The sequence below is a fragment of the Babylonia areolata genome, chromosome 13, assembly GCF_041734735.1.
Source record: "Babylonia areolata isolate BAREFJ2019XMU chromosome 13, ASM4173473v1, whole genome shotgun sequence".
NCBI classification, from domain to species: domain Eukaryota; kingdom Metazoa; phylum Mollusca; class Gastropoda; order Neogastropoda; family Buccinidae; genus Babylonia; species Babylonia areolata.
In genome coordinates this window covers 16,171,849-16,181,848 of record NC_134888.1, presented here as the reverse complement: position 1 = coordinate 16,181,848, position 10,000 = coordinate 16,171,849, and the positions used below count along the sequence as shown (strand labels likewise).

At 44.7% G+C, this 10,000-nt stretch overlaps 1 protein-coding gene across 1 annotated transcript in view; it reads left to right on the top strand.

The window, feature by feature from the left end:
• LOC143289096 (uncharacterized) overlaps nucleotides 1-10,000 on the top strand; it is a 391,817-nt gene that overhangs the window by 260,776 nt on the left and 121,041 nt on the right. The window lies entirely within an intron of this gene.

Genomic DNA, 10,000 nt, shown 5'->3' with positions numbered 1-10,000 from the left:
AAGACAATAAGACCCCTATTTGTTTCCGATATCGTTTACTCACTGAATCATTCTGATTGTGTGTGTGTGTGTGTGTGATATTCGACATGGCATGAGGGTGGTTGGAAAGATCAGACGGGGAAAGAGAGAGTCTGGGAGAGACTAGGGAAGACACACAGAGAGAGAGGTAGAGCTTGGAGAGTGGTGTCTACAACAGAGCACGCAACAGGCTATGAAGGACGTTATCAGAAAACACGCTCGCTGCGAAAGCTGTGCTGGCAACACTGGACAGCTTTTAACATCACCTTGCCATCATCATCGTCATCATCACAGAGCAGAGAACAATCAGTCTCAACAGAGGAGATAGAAGAAAATGGAAGAGAGAGGGGGAAAGCTAGTCAGCCTAATGGCCATCATCTGAACAGCTTTTGACATCACCATCATCATCACCATTGCCATCATCACAGAGAAGAGAACGATCAATCTCAACAGAGAGGAGACAGATGGAGATATGGGAGAGAGAGGGTGGGGAAAGGGAGTCAGAGTGATGGCGATCATCTGGACAGCTTTTAACATCGCCATCATCATCGTTGTCATCATCTACAGAGCATAGAATAATCAGTCTAAACAATGAGGAGATAGAAAAAGATGTGAGAGAGATGGCGGTAGAGAGAGAGAAGGAAGTGAGAGTGATGGCCATCATCTGGACAGCTTTTAACATCACCATCATCATCATTGTCATCATCCACAGAGCATAGAACAATCGATAGAAGAAGATGAGAGAGAGAGAGAGAGGGGGGGGTGAGGAGTGGGAGGGAGTGAGAATAATGGCCATCATCTGGACAGCTTTTAACATCACCATAATCATCAATGTCGTCGTCCACAGAGCAGGGAATAATCAGTCTAAACAGAGAGGAGATAGAAGATGTGAGAGAGAGAGGGGGGTGTGGGGGAAGAACGGGGGGTGAGGGTGGTGGTCATCATCTGGACAGCTTTTAACAAACATCGCCATAATCATCATTATCGTCATCTACAGAGCAGAGAACAATCATTCTGAATAGAGAAGAGATAGACGAAATGGGAGAGAGAGAGAGAAGAAAGGAAGTGGAGAAGAAGGGAGTGAGAGTGACGACCATCACCACAGACAGGCATGAACACCAGCATCAGGTGTTCACCTCGCTACGTTCTCCTCCCTTCCCTTGCGGTTAACCGCCCCTGCTCGAGATGTCTGGCCAGAGACAGAGTGCTGTCTGTCTGCCTGTCCTCTCCTCCAAGCATCAGTCAATTTGTCGTATCGAATTCATACCTACCGCCCCCGCCATACCGGCCAGAGAGGGTGAACTGAGCTGTCGCGTGATGGAGCGGATTTGGAGAAGGAGAAGGGGAAGAAACAAGGAAGGAGTAGTGAATAGGGGGCGGGGGGGGGGGGGCTGGTGTGTGGGTTGGGGGGGGGGTGGAGGGTCGTGTTTTAACCAGTTCCAGTTTCAAAAGGTTCAGTTTGGTCAGTTCATATTCTGCACGGATCCCAGTTTGTTCGTTGCCTTGGTTTTGATTTTGACAGTTTGCGTTTTTGGTTCGTCTGTGTCAGTTTGCCTTTGTGTTTTCCTGTTTTTAGTTTGTTGGTGCACTTGTACTCTCTCTCTCTCTCTCTCTCTCTCTCTCTCTCTCTCTCTCTCTCTCTCTCTCTCTCTCTCCCCTCTTCTCTTTCCTTTCCTTTCCTGTATCGAGAGGTGTCTGGGCAGTCTCTCATGTGTGAGAGACAGAGACAGACAGACAGAGAGGCTGAGGTAGGGCGGTAGACTGATGACTGTGATCATGGAGGCATCAGGGTGTTAAAGACGTTGACACAAAACATACAGAAAACGGTGGCTGGGTTGGTGGGACGCTGTTCAAGTTTTCATCATCACCGACTTTATCACAGAGTAATGAACAATCAGTCTCAACAGACAAGGGAGGTGAAAGAGAGGGAGAGGGGAGGGGGGAGGAGAGGGGGGAAAGAGGAGAGGGGGGTATAGGGCTGTTCTGGTCGTCTCACCATGGATAACCACAGCCAGCATCGTAGTTATCTCCCTTGTGGTTAAGTAACCGCCTCTGGTTCAGGGTGAGGCTGCATGAGCAATATTATAGCAGCGCAAGGTTTTCATAGCAATGAGAACGTCCGAAAGTCTGTGGGACTAACATAGTATGCTTGGCATTAAGAATGTTCCAGGATTCATGGATTTCTATGGATTTTCATAGTTATCTTCGCGCTAAGAACATTCCAAAGTCTATGGAATAAACATAGTTTGCTCCGCGTCAAAAACGTTCCAAAGTCTATGGAACAAGCAAAATTTGCTTCGCGTTCAGAATTTTCCCAAGTTTATGGAATAAGCATAGTTTCCTTGGCATCAAGAACATTTCAAAGTCTATGGAATAAGCATAGTTTCCTTGGCATCAAGAACATTTCAAAGTCTATGGAATAAGCATAGTTTCCTTGGCATCAAGAACATTTCAAAGTCTATGGAATAAGCATAGTTTGCTTGGCGTTAAGAACATTTCAAAGTCTATGAAATAAGCATAGTTTGCTCCGCGTCAAAAACGTTCCAATGTACATGGAACAAGGCTCGCGTTAACAAGTTCCAATGTCTATGGAATCAACATAGTTTGGCTGGTATTAAGAAAGTTCCAAAGTCTACGGAATAAGCATACTTTGCCTTGCGAAAAGAACGTTCCAAAGCTTATGGAACAGGCATAGAGTTTAGAACATTCTGAGCGCTAAGCAAACTTAACGGTGAAAAGATCGCCACACACAGTGGTTTTTCTCCTCGCACAGCCTCGGTTAATTCATCGTTTCAAATTCATACTGCCCCTGTGGCCTGTGTCGGCCGGAGGTTGAACAGAACTGTCATGTGATATAGTCGATCAGACAGGGTAGGGATGGGAGAGGGGGGGGAAGGACTTGTTGTTGGAGAGGGAGAGGGTGGAGAGATAAAAATAGTTTGTTCAGCCAGATCGCATTTTTGGCAAAGTATGGTTGAAGAGTTTTCATTTTGACAGTTTGCGTTTTGGTGCATCATTGTTTGTTGTTTTTTGTGGGGGGGGGGGGGGGGGGGGGGGGGGGGGGGGTTGTTGTTGTGTTGTTGTTGTTTTTTTTTTGGGGGGGGGATTTTTAGGGTGGTATATTCAACTATTCCTTGTTCTCCAACACCACCCATGTCAGCTCACTTTAGGATGTATGAAGAGTGGGAAAGGGAGAGTGTGTGGGGTGGGGAGGGGTTTTGAGAAAGAGTGGTCATGAATGATTTATGTAATTTGTGATAATTTTTGACTCACTTGTGTAAACAAAGTGAGTCTATGTTTTAACCCGGTGTTCGGTTGTCTGTGTATGTGTGTGTGTGTCTGTCTGTCCGTGGTAAACTTTAACATTGACATTTTCTCTGCAAATACTTTGTCAGTTGACACCAAATTAGGCATAAAAATAGGAAAAAGTCAGTTCTTTCCAGTCATCTTGTTTAAAACAATATTGCACCTCTGGGATGGGCACAAAAAAAATAACAAGAAGCCAAATTATATGCAAACTGCATTTACTGTTTTTGTTGTTTTTTCTCTAAACTTGGTACTTTGATCTGATATTCTGACACAACAACAAGAACAGTCATTATTATCATTTTTTGTTCAAACAGGAACTTCTTTTGCTAAGCATGGAAGTTATATTTATTTTGCAAACGTTTTGGTGCAGATAGTAAAAAGGGGAATTAATCTGTAATTAATGCTAGGGGACTTAATTTGCTTTAAACTGATCTTTCTCATCTTAAACATTGCATTTTGAAATTATACTCAATACATAAAAAGCTTGTGTGTTTTACTCTCAGTGTACAGGGCTTTCACTATGTTCATTCGCCCAAGTGGTCTTTTTTCGGAAAATACTAAAATCAATACGACGAGTGGACTTTATAGATCTATTGGCTGAGCCCTCAAGGTCATGGGCAAAAATCAATTGCGTACACATATTTATACACATTCAAAGCGCGTGCTCATATTCTTCGCGAACGCGAACGACGTCATTTTGTTTCAAGTGGTTGACTTGCCCGTTCAATCCTATATTCAATGGACAATACACGATAACATGTGATGGAAAGTTGGAGAAGGAGACCGTTAAATATTTATTCAGAGAAAAATTTGTGAACGCCTCATCACTTACTGGATTATGCCCCAAACTGCCATAAAAATATCCACAGAATCAGTCGGAATTCACAGTTAAAAATTGTAGACCATGCGAGTTAATACCCTTGAATTGAGGAAACGAACAAATTTCCAGTCTTGACTTTTCTCAAAATGAAGTCCTGTTCACTTCATACGACGTTTAGAAGTACTTGTACTTGGCTCTACATGTTATTAGTTTAACAAAATACTAAATTTTCATATCAACTTTAAAACTATAAAACTAGAATGAACATAAAAGAGCAATTGAATCGATCGACCGTGTCGTACTACATTCCTGGCGGAAACTTGTACATCTATCTAGATCTAGAGAAAACGCCTAAATGTTGCAGTGTGATTGCGGCGATAGCCACGTCTCCTTTACCGCGGACTTAAAAAGAATTTTTTTTATTGCCCTTAAAGATTTTTTGAATGCCCAAGATACACCAGAATAATATGATTTAAACAGCGTTCTCACTGCGAATACTGCAATCGATTTATCGCCCTTTAAATATTAAATTTTAGAACGTCAGTTAAGGACCCACGATAGTGTAATGGGTAAGACAGTTTCTTCTCACCCGAACACGTGGGATTCGAATCTGGTTAGGACTTTTTTTTTCTCTCTCTTTTTTTTTTTTTAACCCGAAGCTTTATAATAACAAACATAGAACACATTTTAACGATTAGTTTTTTTTTTTTTAAGTGTATCACAAGTGAGTCTTGAAGGCCTTGCCTCTCTTGTCTTTCATGTAAATCGCCCTGAGCTCTTAGAGAGAAAGGGCGCTATATGAATGTATATTATCATTATTAGTAGTAGTAGTAGTAGTAGTAGTAGTAGTAGTATTCTGTCTGTCCGTCTTTGTCTCTATCTCTCTCATAGTCCGAAGTGTCTGCATTAACTGGAGACAAACAGCAAAAAAAACACAAAAAAAACAGAGAACTCTTGAACGATTAATTGAAAGGCAATGTGTACGAATGGTGCTAAGGTTATTATTATTATTGTTATTATTATTATTATTATTATGTCCGTCCCTGTCTCTGTCTCTGTCTTTCTTAGCCGGAAGTGTCTGCATTAACTTGGAGACAAACAGCAGAAAACAGAGAACTGTTGAACGGCTAATTGAGGAGCAGTGTGTACGAATGGTGCTAAGGTGTACCCTCTCTGAGAGTTTTGGTTTCGTCAGTTCTGGTAAGACCATGATACTGGAAGGTTTTCTATTCACTGTGTACAAATTGAGAAAATGAGAGAGAGAGAGACACTTGACACTTTGACTCTTTACTGTCATTAGCTTAACAGCCCATGTGACAGGGGGGTGCAGGGGAAGTTACAGTGTCGTTTTATCCAATCATTTGAAAACGTAAAACAAAACAAAACAAAAACAAAAACTAACGCACCTTATGTTACAAAGGTTATATCAATAAACAACAGCCAACAAATTGCACACACAAAAATAACAACAACATCATCATCATCAGATTTACCATCCAAATACTAATTCTATCTGCTTCTAATTTTAACAGTCAAAGAAATCATTTTGGAAACCATTGATGTTTATATATATATATATATTGAATTAACGGGCATTTTGATCATTTATTTTCTTTTTCCGTGTATCTACTGCCTCTGAGACGTATTTTGCAAGTGAGAGGATAATATTTTCGTCATTTGATGTTAAGACACTGACCAGGTCTTTCCTCTTTGCTGCAGCTGTTTTAAAGAGTGTACAGTTTTCCCGAACCTCCTCGTATCCTTTGCAACTGAACATGAGAGAGAGAGAGAGAGAGAGAGAGAGAGAGAGAGAGAGAGAGAGAGATGGGAAAGGATGGCGCCCACTGAAAATAGCTTTCTCTCCAAACAGATGAGCAGGCTGCCAAAGACAGACAGTACCAGTTCATTCCCAATACAGCATCATGTGTATTCCCAGTGACACGAAGGAGCGTATACTGTTATGAGCGAGCAGAACAGCTCACAGCTGAAAACCAAATTCACAACGGATGGTTATTATCTGTGTCTGAAGTTTTCTTCTGGATATTTCCCCTGCGTATACCTACACAAAAGATGATACTGTTTCCTTCAATGGCACCGACTCACCCAGCACCGCAAAACCTTTCTTTTTTTCATATTTCATATTTAGATCCCAACCTGGGGCAAACTGTTCTGAAAAAGACCGGAGGACGGATTGATAGACATATGATATGTGTGTGTGTGTGTGTGTGTGTGTGTGTGCGTGCGCGCGCGCGCGCGTGTGTGTGTGTGCAGCAAGAGACAGACAAACAGACGGACAGAGAGAGATATATATATAAAGAAACAGACAGACAAGAGAGACAGAGACCAATGGCAAAAGAAACGACGACAGTCACAGACTCAACAGGCTTACAGATGGCGCTAACACACACAAAAAACACACACAGCACCAGAACTGGTTAGAAGGCACTTTGGAATCTTTCATCATCATCATCATCATCATCATCATCAGAACACAGAACACAGACCAATCAATCTGACAGAGAGGATGGGGGTGGGGATGGGAAAGGAGGGGGAGGGGGGGGGGGTGAGCCACAAGGGGTGAACGGAGTGTGATGGCCATCATCAGAGACGGTCATAGCCAGCGCCGGGTATTAGCAGCACTGCTGTCCTTCTCCCTCGTGGTTCACCAGCCAGAGAATGGAGTTCTCCCCCCCCCCTCCCCCTCCACACACCCTCCCCTCTCCTATCCTCCAAGCCTCGATCAATTCATCGTATCGAATTCATACTGCCCCACCGGGCTATTTCGGCCAGCAGAGGGTGAACTGAGCTGTCGTGTTACATTGTCCATCGGGTAAAAGAGGCAGTAGGGAGGAAACCATGGGGAGAGGGGGGGAGTGAATTGGGAGGGGGGTCTGGAGCGTTTGGGGGGCGTAGGGGGATGTTCTGTTTAACGGGCTCCAGTTTCGAAAGGTTTTGTTCGGTCGCATCATATTTGGATGGATCCCATTTCGACAGTTTTCGTTTTGATTGTTCGCGTTTTATGCTCGTCATTGCTGGTTCATGTTCGTGTTGTCAGTGTGTTTTTGTTGGGGGTTTTTTTTTTCAGTTTCGCAGGGGGTGGGGAAGGGGATAGAAGGATCACCCGTTTTTCTCTATCCATCTCTGTGTCTCGGTCTGTTGAGAACAAACGTTTTCTCTTTTTTGTGCATGGAATTGTATTTGTTTGGCGATACAAAGGAGTAGGTAACAAGACATTTTATGGAATCTGTAGAAATAGAGGACTGGTAGACTGCTCACACCGAGTCAGGCCCACCAAATTGATGAAGACTGTCGAATTCGTATTTTCCACTTGCGGCTTTTTTTCTTTCTTTTTAGGAAGTGTTTTGTAATTTTAAAAAAAATCAATTGTGTTTGTGTGTCAAGAAATTGTGTTTCATATATGATTTCGTGGTGATTACCCAGTGTCTGTTATGCATTTAGTGCCCTTCACGACGTGAGTTTTGCTCGTAACCCTTGTTACAGGATCTCTGTATCTACAAATGCTAGAATAATAATTCATCCACCTCTCTCCGTCTCTCGTTCTGTCTCTGTCTACGTCTGTGTGTGTGTGTGTGTGTGTGTGTGTGTGTGTGTGTGTGTGTGTGTGTGTGTGTGTGTGTATCTCCGTCTTTCTCTCTGTCCCTCGGTCTCGCTGTCTCTGTCTATCTCTCTCTCTGTGCCTCTGTCTCTGTCTGTCTGTTTCTCTCTGTCTCTCTCTGTGTCTCTCTCTTTCTTTGTCTCTGTCTTTGTCTGTCTGTCTGTCCCTCTCTCTCTCTTTCTCTGTCTCTGTCTGTCTGTCTGTCTGTCTCTATCTCTCACTGTGTGTCTCTCTGTTTCTCTGTCTGTCTGTCTGTCTCTCTCTCTCTTTCTCTCTCTCTCTCTCTCCACCCCACGATACAAGTGTGTGAGGTGAATGAGAACATCGTGTTTAACCATTGGCCAGTCAGAAAGTCTGCGTGATGTTCATTACACACGTGACAGTACCAGCCACACACACATGACGGTACCAGCCACACACATGACGGTACCAGCCACACACATGACGGTACCAGCCACACACACACATGACAGTGCCACACACACATGAAAGTACCAGCCACACACATGACAGTACCAGCCACACACATGACAGTACCAGCCACACACACATGACAGTACCACACACATGACAGTACCACCCACACACACATAACAGTTCCAGCCACACGCATGACAGTACCACCCACACACATGACAGTACCAGCCACCCACACACATGACAGTTCCAGCCACACACACATGACAGTACCAGCCACACGCATGACAGTACCAGCCACACGCATGACAGTACCAGCCACCCACACACATGACAGTACCAGCCACACACACATGACAGTACCAGCCACACGCATGACAGTACCAGCCACCCACACACATGACAGTACCAGCCACACACACATGACAGTACCAGCCACACGCATGACAGTACCAGCCACCCACACACATGACAGTTCCAGCCACACACACATGACAGTACCACACACACATGACAGTACCACACACACATGACAGTACCAGCCACACACACATGACAGTACCACACACACATGACAGTACCAGCCACACGCATGACAGTACCAGCCACCCACACACATGACAGTTCCAGCCACACACACATGACAGTACCACCCACACACATGACAGTACCAGCCACACGCATGACAGTACCAGCCACCCACATGACAGTACCAGCCACACACATGACAGTTCCAGCCACACACACATGACAGTACCACACACATGACAGTACCAGCCACACACACATGACAGTACCAGCCACACTTACATGACAGTACCAACCACACACATGACAGTACCAGCCACACACACATGACAGTACCAGCCACACACACATGACAGTACCACACACACATGACAGTACCACACACACATGACAGTACCAGCCACACACACATGACAGTACCACACACACATGACAGTACCACACACACATGACAGTACCAGCCACACACATGACAGTACCAGCCACACACATGACAGTACCACACACATGACAGTACCACACACATGACAATACCAGCCACACACACATGACAGTACCACACACACATGACAGTACCACACACACGTGACAGTACCACACACACATGACAGTACCACACACACATGACAGTACCACACACATGACAGTACCACACACATGACAATACCAGCCACACACATGACAGTACCAGCCACACACATGACAGTACCACACACATGACAATACCAGCCACACACATGACAGTACCACACACATGACGGTACCATACACACATGACAGTACCACACACACATGACAGTACCACACACACATGACAGTACCACACACACATGACAGTACCAGCCACACACACACATGACAGTACCAGCCACACACATGACAGTACCAGCCACACACATGACAGTACCAGCCACACACACATGACAGTACCAGCCGCACACACATGACAGTACCAGCCACACACACGACAGTACCAGCCACACACACGACAGTACCAGCCACACACACATGACAGTACCAGCCACACACACATGACAGTACCACACACACACATGACAGTACCAGCCGCACACACATGACAGTACCAGCCACACACACATGACAGTACCACACACACACATGACAGTACCAGCCACACACACATGACAGTACCACCCACACACATGACAGTACCAGCCACACACACATGACAGTACCACACACACACATGACAGTACCAGCCACACATGACAGTACCAGCCACACACACATGACAGTACCACACACACACATGACAGTACCAGCCACACACA